This window comes from Oryx dammah, unplaced genomic scaffold, assembly GCF_014754425.2.
Source record: "Oryx dammah isolate SB20612 unplaced genomic scaffold, SCBI_Odam_1.1 HiC_scaffold_2, whole genome shotgun sequence".
Lineage (NCBI taxonomy): Eukaryota > Metazoa > Chordata > Mammalia > Artiodactyla > Bovidae > Oryx > Oryx dammah.
The window spans coordinates 184244792-184265558 of record NW_024070186.1 but is presented as its reverse complement, the minus strand read 5'-3'; positions in this window follow the sequence as shown (position 1 = coordinate 184265558).

Here is a 20767-nt window from a genome sequence, read left to right as displayed (position 1 = left end):
TCTGTTCTTCTCTATTGCCACACAGCAAACTACTCCAAATCTTACCAACTTCAAACAGCAACTTCTTTTTTTAAAATTTGTTTAATTGAAATATAGTTGATTTACATGGACAGCAAAGTGACTCAGTTTTACGTACATAGAATAGCTTGCATCTGCTAATCCCATTTCCTTCCCTCTACCCCCTCCCCATTGGCAACCACAAGTCTGAAATAGCATCCTCTCATTATATCATGGTGCTATGGATTGTCTAGCCCCAGCACTTCCCACTAGGGAATCTCAGATAACTGCAGTCAGATCATGACTGGGGCTGGAGTCCTTGAAGGCTCAGCTGGGCTGGACTTTCAAAATAGATCACTCCCATGGCTGGAAGTTGGTGCTGGCTGTAGGCACGGAGCTTGGTTGGGGCTGTCAGCTGTAGGACCTCCATGTAGCTTCTCTGTGTGGCTTGGTCTACTCACAGCAGAGTGGTTAGACTTCAGGGGTAAATATTCCAAGAGATAAAAATGGAAGGTTTCCAGTCTCTTAAGGCGTTGATCTGGAAATTGTCACAGAGTCACTTCCACCATATTCTATTAGTCAAACAGTCATAGACCTCAACCTCCAAGAGAAGGAGCACAGATCTCATCTCTCAATGTGTTAAAGAAATTGTGATCAACTTTTAATCTGCCACAGGATGATTTTCATTTCCTTCTCTATATATTTTTGTACTTAAAACGTTCATACCAAAAAAAGAATGATGTTTAAAATCAGAAAGAAAAGAAAAACACCAATAAATAAATGACACCATGCCTGTACTTTTTAGCAGGAAAGGGAGCTGAGGAAAAACAAATACAGCCATCAGCTCAGGATGAGAAGATACCAGCAAGGGTGTAGGGACATAGTTTAATAAATAAGCTGGGTTTATTTTTGGTGAAAGGCTTTCATACTCTGATTACCACAAGAAGTTGCTCGGCTATCACAGACCCTCCTTTCCCAGAACAGTGGCCAAGGGACCACTTTAAAGGCCAATGGAAAAATCACAGAGAGATTGTCCAACTCCCAGAGCCTTTCTTAATGACCCATCTAGATGTGCACCTGACCAGGTGATCACAGGTGGGCATCTAGCAACATAGGCTTTTATCCGTTCCCTCCCACCCATCCCCTAGTCGTATTCTTGACAAAATCTTAGCTTGGTTCCGCTGTAAACAGACCCTGAGACAAGGATTTGAGTGCAAGTAATTTATTTGAGAGGTGATCTAGGAAACACTGGTGAAGAAACGGGGATGGAAAAGAACTCATAAAAGTGGTGAGATGAAATAAGTTCCCTCTGTGAACAATTAGAATTTAATATACTGAGGAAATCTGAAATCCAGAGTAGAACATGCCTCAGAGTTATCCACTTGAGAGGAAGAGATTGCAGGACTTCCTGGTGGTCCAGAGGTTGAGTCTTTACTTTCAATGCAGGAGGTTCAGGCTCCCTTCCTGGTTGGGGAACTAAGATCCCACATGCCCTGGGATGTAACCAAAAAACAAATTTTTTTTTTTTTTTTTTTAAAGAGGAGAGGGAACCATATTCTTATCCACAACCCACACCAGCTATTAGTGGAGGACTGCTGTCTGGGAAAGCCTTACTTCTCTAGTGCATCCAACCTGCCCTGCCCCAAGACAGAGAAGGCTCCAGGAGCCATAGAGAGCCTATAGGCAGGCAGGTGCTGGCAGCTAGAAGCCTGGGCAGCTTGCATGAGAATGATAAGCGCTGATGGGATGTGAACGGAACAATTGCAGCATCTGCTGCAGATACGCAGATGCTTTTTCATCAACATTCATCATTATATTAAATTATATATTTATTGAGTTTATCTACTCTCTGACTCTCCAGCTAGAAGGTAAAAGCTCCAGAGAGTAGAGATGCTTGTGTGTCTTGCTAATCACTCTGGATCGTATGAGTTCTTCCCCCTAGGAAATTCATTTGACCAGGGAGAGAATTCTGGGAAGAGGGCAGAGTAGGAAGCACCAAGAATCCTTCCTCCCCATCGAGATAGCTATTGTGCCAGCAGAATCTTGCTAATGTAACTATTTAGGAGCTCTAGGGTCTAGTCAAAGACCTGTGCTTCACTTCAGTGTATTTCAGCTCTTAGCACCATAGCAGCTACCAAAGTGTAGTTGCACCAGTTGTGTCCAACTCTTTGAGAACCCATGGACTATAGCCCATCAGGCTCCTCTGTTCATGGGATTCCCCAGACAAGAATACTGGAATGGGTTGCCATTCCCTTCTCCAGGGGTTCTTTCCTACCCAGCGATCAAACCAAGGTCTCCCTCATTGCAGGCAGATTTTTTACTGTCTGAGCCATCAACCCTTCACCAACAACCCTTCAGGCCCTTTGCAAGCTTCCCAGGAGCAGGCTGTGTACAACTATTAGGAACCAAGGTGAATGATAAGAACCTGTCCATTGATAACGCCTATCATGGAATTCTAATTACCAAAGCTTCAAAACCTGAAATAATTTGAGTGAATGGATGTTCCTAACATCAAATCCATCTAAACAGAAAAGAAGGCACCTTGTTGGGATAGAATAAAAACAACCACCATTTGCCTGGTGATTCACAGGTCACTTTCACAGACACAATCTCTTTTGATACTCACATTCAAACTATGAGTTATTATTAATTATAACTGTCATCTCTCTTGTGAAGAAATTCTTATGTTTGATGCAACCAAATTTATTATTAGCCTTTTCTGTGACTTGCTTAAAAAATCTCCAGAGTTAGAAAAACTTATTTTCATCAATATATTCTTCTCATATACTTCTTCTGTTATTTAATTTCTTACTTTGTGTAGAGTTGAATTTTTTGTGGGCAGTGTGAAATAGGAAATCCAATTTCAGTTTTGTCCATAGTAATAATTCTGTTTCCGCCTTTTTACCTATATATTCTTCTCAAATACTTCTTTTACTTCTGTCATTTAATCTCTTACTTTATGTAGAGTTGAATTTTTTGTGTGCAGTGTGAATAGGAAGCCTAATTTCATTTTTGTCCATATGAACAAAAAATTTCCCAGTTCCTTTTTTTTAAATCTATATATTCTTCTGAAATACTTCTTTTACTTCTGTTACTTAATTTCTTACTTTGTTTAGAGTTGAATTTTTTGTACACAGTTGAATTAGGAAACCCAATTTCATTTTGTCCATATGAACAAATAATTTTCCAGTTCCTTTTTTTTTTTTTTTTTTTGGAGGTGCTGGGTCTTCGTTGTGGCTTGATGCCACAATAGTTGCTGCCTGCAGGCTTAGTTGCCCCACAGCATGTGGGATCTTAGTTCCCTAACCAGCAATCCGTTGAATCTGCATCTCTTGCATTGGAAGGTGGATTCCTAATCACTGGACGGACCACCAGAGATGTCCCTCCAGTTCCACTTATTGAAAAGAGCTTAAAATAAGCTTTTAGAAGGAAATTTGAATTTCCTATATTTGGCAAATTTTTCTTTTACTGCTCATCTATTTTCTATCCAAGTGAATATAATGGAAGATTCCAGTATTATATATCAACGCTATGCAATTATTTTCTCTGTGAGTCTGAGTAAACTGAGGTATCCAGAACGCAGGAGGAACATCCAGTCAAAATTCTATTTCCTACAAAAGAGGAAGAAGAGTCAATGGGCAAAAAAGTCATCATGTGCAGAAAGTATGAAAACCCAGGACCATTCACTGATAACTTGAACTTAACCTTATTCAGCAAAACCAACATATAAAAGTCTTGTTTATTTCTTATTCATCTAAGACTGATTAATTATCTAATTAGAAAAGATAATAGGAAAAACACCATTCGTAACACCAAAAAGCTATAAAACACCTAAGCATAAATCTAAAGCAAAATAGGTGAAACTATATATGTATTTTTTTAACTGTTAGTCTTTCCTGAAGGACACAGCAGAATAGAGAGAGATGCCATATTCCTGGATGATAAGGCTTCAGTTCAGTTCTGTTCAGTTGCTCAGTCATGTCCGACTCTTTGCAACCCCATGAATCGCAGCACGCCAGGCCTCCCTGTCCATCACCAATTCCCGAAGTTCACTCAGACTCACGTCCATCGAGTCAGTGATGCCATCCAGCCATCTCATCCTCTGTCGTCCCCTTCTCCTCCCACCCCCAATCCCTCCCAGCATCAGAGTCTTTTCCAATGAGTCAACTCTTCACATGAGGTGGCCAAAGTACTGGAGTTTCAGCTTCAGCATCATTCCTTCCAAAGAAATCCCAGGGTTGATCTCCTTCAGAATGGACTGGTTGGATCTCCTTGCAGTCCAAGGGACTCTCAAGAGTCTTCTCCAACACCATAGTTCAAAAGCATCAATTCTTCGGCACTCAGCTTTCTTCACAGTCCAACTCTCACATCCATACATGACCACTGGAAAAACCATAGCTTTGACTAGACGGACCTTAGTCGGCAAAGTAATGTCTCTGCTTTTGAATATACTATCTAGGTTGGTCATAACTTTTCTTCCAAGGAGTAAGCGACTTTTAATTTCATGGCTGCAATCACCATCTGCAGTGATTTTGGAGCCCAGAAAAATAAAGTCTGCCACTGTTTCTACTGTTTCCCCATCTATTTCCCATGAAGTGATGGGACTGGATGCCATGATCTTCGTTTTCTGAATGTTGAGCTTTAAGCCAACTTTTTCACTCTCCACTTTCACTTTCATCAAGGGGCTTTTTAGTTCCTCTTCACTTTCTGCTATAAGGGTGGTGTCATCTGCATATCTAAGGTTATTGATATTTCTCCCAGCAATCTTGATTCCAGCTTGTGCTTCTTCCAGCCCAGTGTTTCTCATGATGTACTCTGCATATAAGTTAAATAAGCAGGGTGACAATATACAGCCTTGACGTACTCCTTTTCCTATTTGGAACCAGTCTGTTGTTCCATGTCCAGTTCTAACTGCTGCTTCCTGACCTGCATACAGATTTCTCAAGAGGCAGGTGAGGTGGTCTGGTATTCCCATCTCTTTCAGAATTTTCCACAGTTTATTGTGATCCACATAGTCAAAGGCTTTGGCATAGTCAATAAAGCAGAAATAGATGTTTTTCTGGAACTCTCTTGCTTTTTCCATGATCCAGCAGATGTTGGCAATTTGTTATCTGGTTCCTCTGCCTTTTCTAAAACTAGCTTGACTGGAAGTTCATGGTTCACGTATTGCTGAAGCCTGGCTTGGAGAATTTTGAGCATTACTTTACTAGCATGTGAGACGAGTGAAATTGTGCGGTAGTTTGAGCATTCTTTGGCATTGCCTTTCTTTGGGATTGGAATGAAAACTGACCTTTTCCACTCCTGTGGCCACTGCTGAGTTTTCCAAATTTGCTGGCATATTGAGTGCAGCATTTTCACAGCATCATCTTTCAGGATTTGAAACAGCTCACCTGGAATTCCATCACCTCCAGTAGCTTTGTTTGTAGCGATGCTTTCCAAGGCCCACCTGACTTCACATTCCAGGATGTCTGGCTCTAGGTTAGTGATCACACCATCGTGATTATCTGGGTCATGAAGATCTGTTTTGTACAGTTCTTCTGTGTATTCTTGCCACCTCTTCTTAATATCTTCTGCTTCTGTTAGGTTCAGACCATTTCTGTCCTTTATCGAGCCCATCTTTGCATGAAATGTTCCTTTGGTATCTTTAATTTTCTTGAAGAGATCTCTATTCTTTCCCATTCTGTTCTTTTCCTCTATTTCTTTGCATTGATCACTGAAGAAGGCTTTCTTATCTCTTCTTGCTATTCTCTGGAACGCTGCATTCAGATGCTTATATCTTTCCTTTTCTTCTTTGCTTTTCGCTTCTCTTCTTTTCACATCTATTTGTAAGGCCTCCCCAGACAGCCATTTTGCTTTTTTGCATTTCTTTTCCATGGGGATGGTCTTGATCCCTGTCTCCTCTACAATGTCATGAACCTCATTCCATAGTTCATCAGGCACTCTATCTATCTGATCTAGGCCCTTAAATCTATTTCTCACTTCCACTGTATAATCATAAGGGATTTGATTTAGGTCATACCTGAATGGTCTAGCGGTTTTCCCTACTTTCTTCAATTTGAGTCTGAATTTGGTAATAAGGTGTTCATGATCTGAGCCACAGTCAGCTCCTGGTCTTGTTTTTGTTGACTGTATAGAGCTTCTCCATCTTTGGCTACAAAGAATATAATCAATCTGATTTCGGTGTTGACCATCTAGTGATGTCCATGTGTAGAGTCTTCTCTTGTGTTGTTGGAAGAGGGTGTTTGCTATGACCAGTGCATTTTCTTGGCAAAACTCTATTAGTCTTTGCCCTGCTTCATTCCGCATTCCAAGACCAAATTTGCCTTGACTTCTACTTTTGCATTCCAGTCCCCTATAATGAAAAGGACATCTTTTTTGGGTGTTAGTTCTAAAAGGTCTTGTAGGTCTTCATAGAACCGTTCAGTTTCAGCTTCTTCAGCGTTACTGGTTGGGGCATAGACTTGGATAACTGTGATATTGAATGATCTGCCTTGGAGATGAACAGAGATCATTCTGTCGTTTTTGAGACTGCATCCAAGTACTGCATTTCGGACTCTTTTGTTGACCATGATGCCTACTCCATTTCTTCTGAGGGATTCTTGCCTGCAGTAGTAGATATAATGGTCCTCTGAGTTAAATTCACCCATTCCAGTCCATTTTAGTTGGCTAATTCCTAGAATGTCGATGTTCACTCTTGCCATCTCTTGTTTGACCTCTTCCAATTTGCCTTGATTCATGGACCTCACATTCCAGGTTCCTAATGATAAGGCTTAATTAACATTATAAAGATATCAGTTCTCCATCAGATTACTCAGCAATTCACTGTAACCTCACCCAACAGGATTATTATCAATTTAATGAGCTAGTTCTAAAATTCACCCAGGGACTTCCCTGGTGGTCCAGTGATTAAGGATTCACCTGGCAACGCAGGAGATGCCAGTACAATCACTGGTTGGGGAACTAGGTCCCACATGCCTCCAGGCAACTAAGCCATTGAGCCATAACCACTAAGCCTGCTCACCACAACTACTAGAGTCCATGTGCCACAATGAAAGACTCCACATGACGCAACAGACATCCTGAGTGCCAACACTAAGACCCAATGCAGCCAAATAAATAAAGAAACTCCTTTTTAAAATAAAAATGTAAATAAATAAAATTCACCTCCAAGAGAAAATACACAAGAATAGCCTAGAAAATTATGAAGCATAACCTACTTACATAACTCTGTGTTATAGCCAAACATGCCCTATCACAGTACTACCCTAAAATCAGATAAGCAGAAGTTAAAGGTATTGGTTCTGGAAGAAAATACATAAGACCGATGGAATGAATATTGGGTATTTATATAGAAATCTGATATCCATCAGGGAACGTGTTTCTCAACGAAAAAGCAAACAAACTTTATCTGATCAACCACTGCCCCAGTTTTTTTGTTTTTGTTTTTGCTTCCCTTTTGCAAAACAGGTTCCAAAACATGTGTCTGTATTTTTTGCTGTGCCTGCCCCTCCCACTCACCCTTGAACTGGTTCCAATCCAGCGTTTGCTCCACCCCATCTTTCACTGCACCAAAACTGTTTTGACACCAAGGATACCTGATTGACTAGGGAGTGGGTTTGCGATCTTCATCTTAAAGGGATTCCGCAGCAGCTTTTGAGCTTCACCCGCTCCTTCCTTTTCATACTGTTAGGTAGGTAGAATAGGGGAAAGGAGTCCAAAATGGCGGTGGCTAAAAGACAAGGAAGGTCAAAGGAAGGTCCGAGGACCAGAGTGAAGACTTCAGGTAGAACAAACAGCACTCCTGGCTAAGCCCAATTTGCATAGGGCAGGCCCAGGTGGAGGAAAAAACATATAAAAGGAGGAACCAAAGCGCTTTCTCCCTCTCTTTCTCTTCCTCGTGCGTGTGCTCTTTCTCTCACTCTCTCTCTCTCCCTCCCCCACGCACTCCTCCACTCTCTTCTCTTCAAGTCTTTGGGTTGGCATGCCCTCACACTTCGAAGATAGATTCTCCTGCTATCTTCTAAATAAAATAGAGCTGTAATACTGATTTGCCTAAGAGCTATAACACGGTTTGTCCAAGACCCGAGAGCTGTGACACACCGAGGGCTTTAATGTCCATCGCTCCAAATCTTTGTTGTGATGAGACAAAGAACCGAGGAACATTCACTCGCATGACAATACTGTTCATGGGGATCTCAAGGCAAGAATGCTGAAGTGATCTGCCATTCCCTTCTCCATGCATGTGAGAGTTGGACCATAAAAGAAGGCTGAGTGCCAAAGAGTTGATGCTTTTGAACTAGGGTGTTGGAGAAGACTCTTTAGAGTCCCTAGGACTGCAAGGAGATACAACCAGTGCATCCTAAAGGAAATCAGCCCTGAATAGTCATTGGAAGGATTGATGTTTGTCACGCGAGTGTATGTTCCTTGGTCACAGCCCTTGGGTCTTGGACAAAGAGAAGAGAGTGGAGGAGCATGTGGGGGAGAGAGAGAGGCGGGGCGGGGGAGGCAGAGAGAGAAAGAGTGCACGCACGCAGGAGAGAAACAGAGAAAGTGCTTTGGCTCCTCCTTTTATAGGTTTTTTCCTCCACCTGGGCCTGCCCTATGCAAACTGGGCTTAGCCAGGAGTGCTGTTTGTTCTACCTGAAGTCTTCACTCTGGTCCTCGGACCTTCCTTGTGTTTTTTTAGCCACCGCCATTTTGGACTCCTTTTCCCTATTCTACCTACCTAACATTCCCCCCTCAAGAGATGGGAGGCTCAATTCTTTGGGAATAGGGGCATCAAGGTCTTTCTGGCTACTTCCTGCTGAACTGGGATGGTGAGGGGTATTGGGCCTCCCCCTCTTGCTAGTCTCAAGCCTCAGAGTCCTTATAGTGGTGTCCATCTAAGGGTGTGTGATATTTTCCGTGGTCGGGTGTAGTTTTATATCTTTGTTGAACTGGCACTGCATGTTGTAGCTTGTTGACCTGGGCAGAGACAAAACAGGTTAGGCAATTGACAGTACATGGAATAATCATAAGCGTCATCAATATAGCATAACAAGGATTAGTAGGGGCATTAGTCAATTTTAAATTCACATCGCCAGGATGGCTCAAGTCCCTTCTTGTTCAGGGATCAGAAGATCTATCTCCCGTCTGTTTTGGAGTACAATCTCTGTCAAGCTGTTGGCTGTTTAGAGCTATCCTGAGAAATCTTATCCCCAGAAACTAGATTTTGGGGGTGTTCATTAGAATGGCACTCATTGGTAGTCCTGAATAGGTATCTGAGAGCTCCCAGGGGCTCACAGGTGTATTGAGTGTCCTCTTCTGTTTTCTTCCGCAGCTTGACTCATGAGTAGTGAATCCAGGTGTCATGTCCTGGTACCTTGACTGCTGTGGGGGTAGAAAGTATTACAGGGTAGGGGCCCTTCCATGTGGGCTGGAGTTGAGCCTTTGGGGACCCATCTTTCCAGACTTTAATTAGGACTTGAGTTCCTGGAGTATATAGTGTTGACTCCTTAGAATCTTTTGGGTCCTGGTTCGTATCTCACAAGCATATATCCTGTTGGAATTGCCCAATGGCCATGGTATAAGACTGTAGGGTCTGAACCTCTGGATCTAGGAAGAGGTCATTGACATAAACAAAAGGTCTCCCATATAGCATCTCATAAGGACTAAGACCAAGCTGTTCCTTAGGGGCAACGTGGGTGCGGAGGAGAGCTATCAGTAAAGCCTCCTTCCATCCCAAGGAGGTCTCCTGGGTTATCTTTTTTATCGCTGATTTTAAGAATTGATTGGCTCTTTCTACTTTTCCCAAAGATTGAGGCCTCCAGGCAGAGGAGATAATAAGTAATGCCCAATGCTTTCGGGACCCCTTGGGTAACCTTAGAAGTAAATGATGTCCCATTGTCACTTTGTAATGACCTGGGCAGACCAAATCTTAGAATGATTTCATGGAGCAGTTTTTTTTTACCACCTTCTCAGCCTTCTCAGTCCGGGTGGAAAAGCCTTCAATCCATCCTGTGAATGTATCTATCATGACTAATAGGTATTTATACCCTTGGGAAACTGACATCTGGGTGAAGTCCATCTGTCAATCCGCCCCATGTCATTGGACGAGCTGGGCCAGCTGGGGTCTTCGAGCTCCTTGGGGATTGTTTAATTGGCAAGTGGGACAAGAGGAGACCGCCTGTCTTATAGTTGTTTGGAAGCCTGTTCCTCTGAAGGACCTTTTAGTAATCTTTGGAGGGGCTTTTCTCCTAAATGAGTAGTGGTATGTAAGGAGTTAACCAACTTCCATTGGAGGTTCCCAGGCAGAAAAAGGAGTCCCTCCTTTTGGAACCACCCCATATGATCTTCTTGAAAGCCCTCGCTCTTAGCTTTAAGAGTCTCACCTTCAGTATATGAAGGAGTTTCTGGCAAATTAGTCTGTGGAACTAAGATGGCAACCCCTATTAGGTCATGGTTCTGTAATGCTGCTCTCCTAGCTGCCTGATCAGCTGCTTGGTTCCCTCGTGCCACTTCTGTGCTCCCTTTTTGGTGTCCTTTACAGTGGGAGACTGAAACCTCATTGGGCAGATGGACTGCCTCCAAGAGTTGAAGAATCTGATCACCATATTTGATTTGGGACTCTTGGGTGGTCAAGTGGCCCCTTTCTTTCCAAATAGCCACATGTGCATTTAGCACCATAAAGGCATACTTGGCATCAGTGTAAATGGCTATTCTTTTTCCTTTTCCCAGCTCTAAAGCTCGAGTCAGGGCTATGAGCTCAGCTAATTGGCTGAAGTACCTGGTGGCAGAGGCTTAGCCTCTATGGTCTCAAAATTGGAGACTACTGCATACCCAGCTCTTCTTTTTCCATCCAAGACAAAGCTGCTTCCATCAGTGTACCAGATTTCCTCAGGATTGGTCAAAGGATCTTCTGACAATCCCTCTCGGGGTTTTGTCCAGTTGTCCAAGGTTTCTAGACAAGAGTGAAAGGGGAGAGAGCCCTCGGGGGTAGGCAGGAGGGTGGCTGGGTTAAGAACCTCACAAGGGGATATAGTGAGGCCTGGATTTTCCATCAGCATTGCTTGATATCTGAGGATTCTTTGATCAGACATCCATAAATGGCCTCTCCCATTTAGGAGTTGTTTTACTTGGGGCTGGTAAAAAATAGTTTGCCCCCAAACGAGAGTTTTAAAGCATCGTCTATCATGATTGCAATAGCTGCAACATTTCGAAGGCAGGGGGGGCCAGCCTCGGGTAGTTGGATTGAGCTTTTTGGATAAGTAAGCTACAGGCTGGGGCTCAGATCCCAACCTCTGAGTTAACACTCCCAAGGCTATTCGCTCTCTTTCATGGACATAAAGTTGGAATGCTTTTTCTGGGTCTCGCAACCTCAAGGCAGGTGCCTGAGTTCAGGCCTGTGTTAGTGTAGCCTCTGCCTTCTTTTGAGGAGTTCCCCACATCAGTGGGATTGAATCATCTGGTCCCTTTAAGCTTTCATATAGGGGCTGGGCAATTAGACCATAGTTGGGTATCCAGATTCTACAGTATCCAGTTAGCCCCAGGAAAGCTCACAATTGTTTTTGAGTCTTGAGGGAGGGCAACTGGAGGATTCCTTGTACCTGATCAGGGGACAGCCTCCTGGATCCGTGCATAATCTGAACTCCCAGGTAAGTGACCTTGGTCTCGACCATCTGTGCCTTAGCACGGGAGACTTTATATCCCCTTTCTGCCAAGAAGTTTAGAACCTGAATTGCATGTTGTTGGGCACTTTTCTCATCTGGAGAGCAGATTAGTAGGTCATCTATGTATTGTAATATTTTCCCATTAGGTCCCAGGTCCAGATCTAGGAGATCCCGGCTAAGGGCCTGTCCAAACAGGTGGGGGCTATCTCTGAAGCCCTGAGGTAATACTGTCCAAGTCATCTGTTGGTGTTTTTCTCCTGGGGCCTCCCACTCAAAGGCAAAAAGATATTGGGATTCTTTAGCCAGTGGTATGCAAAAAAAAATGCATCTTTGAGATTCAAGACCACTTGGCACTGGGTGGGCTTTTCCCCCAAGATTACATAGGGATTGGGTACTGTGGCATGGAGGGGGACCACAGCTTCATTTATGATCCGGAGATCTTGAACCATTCGCCAGGTTCCGTCTTTTTTCTTTACTGAGAGGATTGGGGTGTTACATGGTGAACTGGTGGGGACCAATAGCCCACAAGCAAGGAATTTATTTATTAAAGGCTGTAGTCCCACCCGAGCCTCTCTTTTGAGAGGGTATTGTTTCCAGTTAGGAAACCAAGTGGGATCTCGGAGGACAATGATGACCAGTTCAGCTTGGTGGGCTCATCCAGGAATCCCCTGGTCCCACACCTGGGGGTTAATTTTGTCTTCCCACAGTTTTTGGCCCCTCTCTATTGAAGGTGTAATGGGTTCTTCAGTAGTAACCAGGAGCTATAGAGCTCTAGGGGCTGAAAAACTTCCCATCACAAGGGTGGTCCCCAGTTTAGTGAGTATATCTCTTCCCAGTAAGGGAGTAGGACACTCAGGGACCACCAGAAACTGGTGGGAAAATATTTGTCCATCCCAGCAACAAAGAAGTGCTCAGGTGAATCTTTTAGCAGTTGCTTTTCCTGTAGCATCCAAAATGGTACAGGTTTGGGAGGAGAAGGCTCCAGAGTAGATCAAGACAAAGTAGGTAGCCCTTGTGTCAACCAAGAAATTCTCGGGCCTACCTGCCACATCCAGTTGCACCCTTGGCTCCAGCCCCGTGATGGTTATCTGTGACAGGTGGACTGGCTGGAGGGGGCCGCTTCAGTCCTCTTGAACCATCGTGAGGGTAGGCTTGGCACTTGACTTTGAGGCTCTTGGGTCCCGAGGGCAGAGTGCCGCCCAGTGTCCCAGTTGATGGCTTTTGTGGCAAGCCGTTCTAGGAGACTTGTTGCGGTTTGGACACTCTTTGGCCCAATGCCCCGCCTGTCTACAGATCAGGCATTTGTCTCATGCCTTGTCCTTCAAGGACTCGGGGTTTGCCATAGGGCTTCTCTGGAGGGCGGCCAGCATCCGGGCATGCCTTGTCTCTTTCTTTCTCTCCTTCTCCTGGGCCTTGGCCTCCTTCTCCTGTTCTGTTATAAAAGGTATTGGTGGCTGTCTGGACCATTTCATCTAAAAAGGCAGCAGGGTCCTGCTGTTGTAGCTGTTGTAACTTAATTCTGATATCTGATGCACATTGGGACAGGAATTTGTCCTTTAAAATCACCTGTCCCTCGTAAGAGTCTAAGTCCAGATTGGTAAACTTTTGGAGTGCCTCTTTTAGCCTTTCCAGAAAGGCAGTGGGGTTCTCATTGGGCTAATAGGCTTCCTTCTGTTTCCATGGGTGGACTTCCTTAGGGGTGAGTCTTTCTGAAGCTTATCCTACCCAGAACTGTTGCAACCTGAGAGCCAGGCGTCCCCAGGTCAGGGTGCAGATCTCCAGGCAGGCTGAGGCATGACAGCCTCCTAGAGATCGAATCCCCAGGCATGTCAAAGCATGACAGCCTCCCGAGAATTGGGTCCCTGGGCAGGTCGAGGCATGATGACCTCCTGGGACCCCTGGGACTAGCGGATGCCCAAGCAGGTTGAGGCGTGACAACCTTTCAAGGACCAGATCCTTAGGCAAGTCAAGGCGTGATGACCTCCTGGGACCCCCAGACTGGAGCTGGGCGTCCCCAAGGTCTCCAGTGTGACCAGTACTGGGTAGGATTAGGGGGTTGGATATTATAGAGTATTTCCCTCCCAAGGTCAGCTATTTTCTGGTTGTCTCTCCAGAAGATTGTAGAGGCAACCTTGTGGGTCTGGATGGGGCTCAGGCAAAGAGCATGAAACAGGAGGGAAGGGGGCAGAGCACAACCTTTGAAAGAACGACATAGCACAAGGGCATAATGTAAACCAGTTAAAATCAGTTGGGTCCAAGATGACAAGTCAAATTCAAGTAAACCTTAATCCCTAATCTATAAGGGAACAGACACACCCAGAATTGACAGGACAGCTCCAAGGCACTGTGAAAAAGATGGAGGAGTAGGTGGTTCCCCAATGGTAGGGATGATCCTCCCGCTCATTAGCATATGAATTCCACCCCCTCACAAAACCTAGCCAGGCCTAATTCCATGGCCCCAGCCCTTGCCCTTGGCAATGGTTCACATCCTGAAGAGTGGCTTCTCTCTGGATCCTAACAAATCCACAATTTTTGCAATGAGACATCAGGGCCTGAGTTTCATTAGTTTTAGCTGAGCTTGAGTCCTGGGAGAGAGCTGAAGGACAGGAGGAAAAAGCAGTGGGAAAAACGTGCCAAGGAATCCCCTTCATAGCCCGCTGGAAAATTTGCTAAATATCTGACCGGTACTCACAATTTCATTGGTCTGATCCTTGGCACAGAGAAGAGAAAGGACAGAAGAACCCCCACCGGCTTGTGTAACAGCTACTGGGGCTCAGCAGACAGCGCCTTTGGGACATGCTGAGGAGTAGCCTCTCCAGAGTCCCTCAACTGTGCCCCCTGCCACCCGCCTGTTTGTGGGAGGTTTAAGGGAACAAGAAATGAGAGATTATAAAGGAATTAAGATTTCGTTAGGCATCTCCCTCCAGCCATAGGAGCGAGGACCTCTTACCTTAACCGGAGGTCTTCTGGACACTGAGACTGGACACACGTGACGTTTCTGTTGCGCTTGTTTTTTCGCTGTCCCAGTTTCCAGCACGATGGGTCTTCCCCTGCGCTGGGTTTCTTCGCCTTCTGCTTCTAGCAAGGGAGCTTCGCTGAGTTGGGCTCCTGCTGTGCTTGGCCTCTTCTGCGCGGAGGTTGTTTCAGCCAGGTTAAATCCGAGTCACGGCACCATAGATGTCAGGCAAGTGTATGTTCCTGGTTCTTTGTCTCGTTACAACAAAGATTTGGAGCGACGGACATTAAAGCCCTCGGCACGTCACAGCTCTCAGGTCTTGGACAAACCATGTTATAGCTTTTAGGCAAATCAGTGTTACAGCTCTATTTTATTTAGAAGATAGCAGGAGAGTCCACCCTCGAAGCGTGAGGTCATGCCAACCCAAAGACTTGAAGAGAGTGGAGGAGCGCGTGGGGGAGGGAGAGAAAGAGAGAGAGGGAGAGAGAGAGAAAGAGCGCACGCACGCGGGAGAGAAAGAGAGAGAAAGCGCTTTGGCTCCTCCTTTTATATGTTTTTCCTCCACCTGGGCCTGCCCTATGCAAATTGGGCTTAGCCAGGAGTGCTGTTTGTTCTACCTGAAGTCTTCACTCTGGTCCTCGGACCTTCCTTGTTTTTTTTTTAGCCACTACCATTTTGGACTCCTTTTCCCTGTTCTACCTACCTAACATGCTGAAGCTGAAGCTACAATATTTTGGCCACCTGATGCAAAGAGCTGACTCATTAGAAAAGACCCTGCTGCTGGGAAAGACTGAAGGCAGGAGGAGAAGGGGATGACAAAGGATGAGATGGTTGGCTGGCATCACCGACTCAATGGACATGAATTTGAGCAAGCTCCAGGAGATGGTGAAGGACAGGGAGGCCTGGTGTGCTGCAGTCCATGAAGTCACAAAGAATCGGATATGATCGAGGAACTGAACAACAACCACTCCTTCTAGGAACTAATCTGCATATTGGCCTCTAGGGCCCTGTTTGTTCTTCCTTCACCTCCATCGCTCCTCCCAGGTTCTTTGACCAATCCCTTCTTCTATCCCCAACCTTGTAGAAGGATTCCAGAGCTCAGTCCTTGGGCCTCTTTTTTTACCTACAATCTGTCCTTAAGTGCCACATGGTGGCGCAGACAGTAAAGAATCCCCTGGGGGCTTCCCAGGTGGCACTAGTGGTAAAAAACCTGCCTGCCAATGCAGAAGACATAAGAGACACAGGTTCGATCCCTGGGTGGGGAAGATCCCCTGAAGGAGGAAATGGACATGGCAACCCACTCCAGTATTCTTGCCTGGGAAATCCCACGGACAGAGGAACCTGGTGGGCCACAGTCCATGGGGTTGCAAAAGAGTCAGACACCACTGAGCGTCTAACACACACTGTCCTTAAGTGGGCTCCGGGCTCTAAACATCATCATATGCCAATGTTCCTATGTTTCTGTCTCCATCCCAGACCTCTCCTGAACTCCAGACTCAGGTGGCCAACTGCTTGAGCCCTGTCTAACAAGTCCGGTAAAACAAGTACATCTAGACCTGAACCCCTGATCACTCTTGATCATGCTTCTGCATCTGGGCCCATCTGAGCCTCCAGCAAACAAGACAAGTCTAGGCTAAGGCCACCAGTAAAGATACAATGGGCCACTGTTAGGTTCAGACAGTTTATTACTTACATAGACAGCAAACATAGGGTGGCTTCCCTGCTGGCTCAGACAGTAAAGAATCTGCCTGCAATGCGGGAGACCTGCATTTGATCCTGGGTCAGGAAGATCCCTTGGAGAAGGGAAAGGCAACCCACTCCAGTATTCTTGACTGGAAAATCCCATGAACAGAGGAGCCTGGCAGGCTTTAGTCCATGAAGTTGCAGAGAGTCGGACACGACTGAGCAACTAACACTTTCAGACAGCAAAACCAATCACTCCATGGTTGTTGTCCCACACATCAAAAAGGATGATACTTCAAAAACAAGGAAGGCTATATCCTAGACTAACAGACAAGCAGTTTTAATCTGGGGCTCTCTTGGCAGGCAGAGGGTGGTGGGTGAGGCAGAAAGCCCATATGTAGCCACAACCTGGGACATGAGTCATGACGCTTGAGAGAGAGCCCAAGAGAGGAAAGAAGGCAGGCAGGATGTGACCGCAGAGCAGCTCCTTATCCTCTGTTCCAGGAAGATCACAGACGTCCTGCAGAAACTCAGATGAGCTGTGGTTCAAGCCTTTGCCTGTGTGGCCTATATGGTAGTACCAGGTGGCTGGGGCACCACAGTGGAGCTGTTCCCCCACTTTCAACCGACAGTAGCAGTGTCCTTCTAGATAGGATGGGGTCTGGCATCCTTTGCTGCAGTGCTTGCACCTGTGCAAACATCCCCTCGAGCAACAAAATACAAAGGATCTATACGTGCCTAAAAATAACTGCTTGCATGGCTGGGGCAAATTCTGAACAAAAGACAAAAAAAAAAAAAAAACAACCCAACTGCCACTTCTGAAGAGCTAGGAGCAAAAAGGAAGTGTTGGGAGCAAAAGAAAGCAGGGTACTGTGCATGCCCCCTGCACTCAACACCACCAGCTGCTGCTGCTAAGTCTCTTCAGCTGTGTCCGATTCTGTGCGACCCCATAGACGGCAGCCCACCAGGCTCCCCCATCCCTGGGATTCTCTAGGCAAGAACACTGGAGTGGGTTGCCATTTCCTTCTCCAGTGCATGAAAGTGAAAAGTCAAAGTGAAGTCTCTCAGTCGTGTCCAACTCTTAGCCACCCCATGGACTGCAGCCTACCAGGCTCCTCCGTCCATGGGATTTTTCCAGGCAAGAGTACTGGAGTGGGGTGCCATCACCTTCTCCAACTCAACACCACCAGAGGGGTGGGCAAAACACCTAAGCCACCCCTCTGGCCTGACCCCTGAACACACCCCTACCCTCATCCCACATAAGAAATCAGCTCACCTGCCCCCTCAGGGAGTGAGCAGGGAAAACTGTCGCTTGTTTTCGATCCCTCTTGCGGCCACAGGAGCCCCAATAAAGCTTCGCCTGAGTTTCCTGACTGGCCTCTTCTCAATCTCAGTTGATTGGGGAAGACTGAGAACTCTACTTAATAACACTTCCAGTTGTTCAGACTGAAAATCACGAGGAAATCCTACGGGTCTACCTTCAAACATGTTAAAAAATGAACATTTTTTTTAACCAGCTCTCCGTTACCAAAACAGTGGAAGCCACCACCATCCCACCTGCACTGAAGCATTAGACCTCGTCTCTGCCCCACTGCTTCTCTGCTTCCTCCCAACACCCCAAAGTCAGTTTTCAACGTCGCAGCTAGAGAGATCCTTTCAAAAGGATATATTATTATAAAAAAGCATATATTATTCCTCTGCTCATAAGCTCTGCTCATAAGCTCCTCACCTAGCTGGTAGCCCAAGCCAGTCCTTTCCATTACCTACAAGGCCCTAAGGCATCTCTCATCCCAGCGCCCCCTCTTACCACTCTAAGCTCCTCTCCTTTTCATTGAGCCCTTGCTCCTCCCACTGCAGCCACAGCGGCCTCCTTGCTGCTCTTCAAGCACTCCAGACACACTTCTACCTCAAGAACTGCACACTAGCTGTTCCCTCTGATTGGACAATTTTTCCCCCAGATATCTGCATGGCTCACTCCATTCTCTTTCAAACAAGTGGGTTTGGTATCACATGACTCTCTATACTCAACTTTATAAATCCTCTTTGCCATGTTTTGTCTCCCAAGCTTTTCTGTCTTTGCTCCCAAGAGAATGAAGACAGCAGGGTCTCCATCTCCCATTGCCTCACAAAGCACCCAGGATCGTGGCTCTTCCCTTCCCAACACAACTTCTCAGACTAGTCTCTCCAAATCTCTCTTCCCTCACCTACTCAGATGATTTATCTCTGTCGAAACCCCTCCAATTTACCTGACATACCACATTCAAAGGAACTGGCCTCACAGGATCTACCCTCCCAAGAATGTTCTGGCCAGAACCAACAACAGAATATTGTGTTTGGTGGGGGGACTTTCCTGGAGATCCATCCAGCAGCTAAGAGCCTGTGCTCCCATTGGGGGCCAGGTTCGATCCCTGGTCAGGGAACTAGATCCCCCATGCCACAACTAAGAGTTTGCATACTGCATCTAAAGATTCCGTGTGCTGCAACTAAGACTCAGTGCAGCCAAATAAATAAATGTAAATTTTTAAAAAAAGAATAGATGGCAACCTCACAGAGATGAGAATTACAAAAAGGTTTTTTTAAAAAAATATATTGTTTTTCAATTACACTGAATTGCCAAGGAAAGTTCCACTTGAACATCATCTTCAACAAGTTGGTTGAGCCTTTGATGTCTGGGGCTAGTCTGAGGAGTTAAATTCTAGGTCTATAAGCCTGAGACCTTGAGCAAGTTATTCTCTGGACCCCATTGTCCTCACTCAACTGGGAAATGATGGTAATAATGGTACTCACCCCTTGGGGTTGTCATGATGATTAAATAAGATAATAGATGTCAATGTGCACCTAGTGAATATTTAGTCAATATGAGCTGTAATTTTTCTACCTGTTGGGTCTTAGGTTTATCATGATATAGCTGTCATGGCCCCAATGACACGTCAAGGGTATATTGGCCACAGAGTTGCCTATTGCCCAGTTCAAAGCCCAGTTCTAGACTTTTCCACCTGCTCTCTCAGTTGTCCAAGCAGGAAGCCAAATGTCTGGCAGATTCTGAGAAAAATTCTTACCATAGGCTTGATGAGAGTCTTGAGCATTTCCACCAAAATCACAGAGAGCATAGTTGGCCAAAGGTCAATCGCAGGGCAGGGACAGATGTTCACTGCCACAGTCCCTGAAATACTTCCTCCACTGTTTCCATCCTTGAAAGCAGAAGTGGCTCAGGACCTGACCTGATTAAACAGAGGTGAAAACTACTAGTTCTTGGAATCGGTCAGAAAGGAAGTTGGGCTTCGGTCACTGGAGAAGAACCAGAAACTCTTTTGTGAGGCTTCTTTGGCTTCCAGGGGTGAAGGAAGTGGAGGCAAATGTCAGAGGGCAAAGACTTCCCCAACCCCAAAGGACAGGTCTTTTTTTTTTTTTTTTAATATTTATTTATTTGGCTGCCTCAGGTCTTAATTGTGGCAAGAAGGATCTTCCTTGCATCATACAGGATCTTTAGCTGTGGCACACAGGCACTTTAGTTGCAATGTGCCAGCTTAATTACTCCCTGGCATATGGGATATTAATTCCCAGACCAGGGATCAAACTTGCATCCCCTCCATTGTGAGGTGGATTCTTAACCACTGGACCACCAGGGCAGTCCCAGGACAGGTCTTTTCTGGAGCATGATCACATCAGCTATGTCCCAAGATACCTGACTGTTCAACCCCAAAGAACAACACCTAGGAAGCCACTATGATTGTATTTCTTTCTCCAAGTTGTATGAACTATGCAAACAGCATGGTGACAATATTAAAGAAAATGAGAAAAAACAACGCAAAGTCCAAGCACCATAATATATCAGCTTTTCTGCACAGATACTGTTTACAAGTTTGTCATGATAGGATAGGTTTGGTTACGTTTCATGGTTTTGTCATATAACATCTTAGCACAAAAGTTTCATGTAGCTTTAGAGGGCTTTATTTTTAAAATTCTAGTAGAGTATAGTTGATTTACAATGCTGCATTAGTTTCATATGTACAGCAAAGTGATTCAGTAAGCATGTACATATATTCATTATTTTTCGATTCTTTTCTCATATAGGTTATCAAAGAACAGAGTAGAGTTCGCTATGCTATACAGTAGGTCCTTGTTGGTAGAAAGAAAGTGAAAGTAAGTCATTCTGTCACATCCAACTCTTTGCGAGCCCATGGACTAAAGAGGCCATGGAATTCTCCAGGCCAGAATACTGGAGTGGGTAGCCTTTCCCTTCTTCAGGGGATCTTCCCAACCCAGGGATTGAACCCGGGTCTCCCATATTGTAGACGGATTCTTTACCAGCTGAGCCACAAGGAAAGCACCTTATTGGTTCCCTATCTTATATATAGTATCGTGTGTATGTTCATTCCAAGCTCTATAGGACATTTTTTTAATTATTATTTTTTTTAATGTTTGGTTGCACTGGGTCTCTGTTGCTGTGTGCCGGCCTTCTCTGGTTGCCATTCATGGGCTT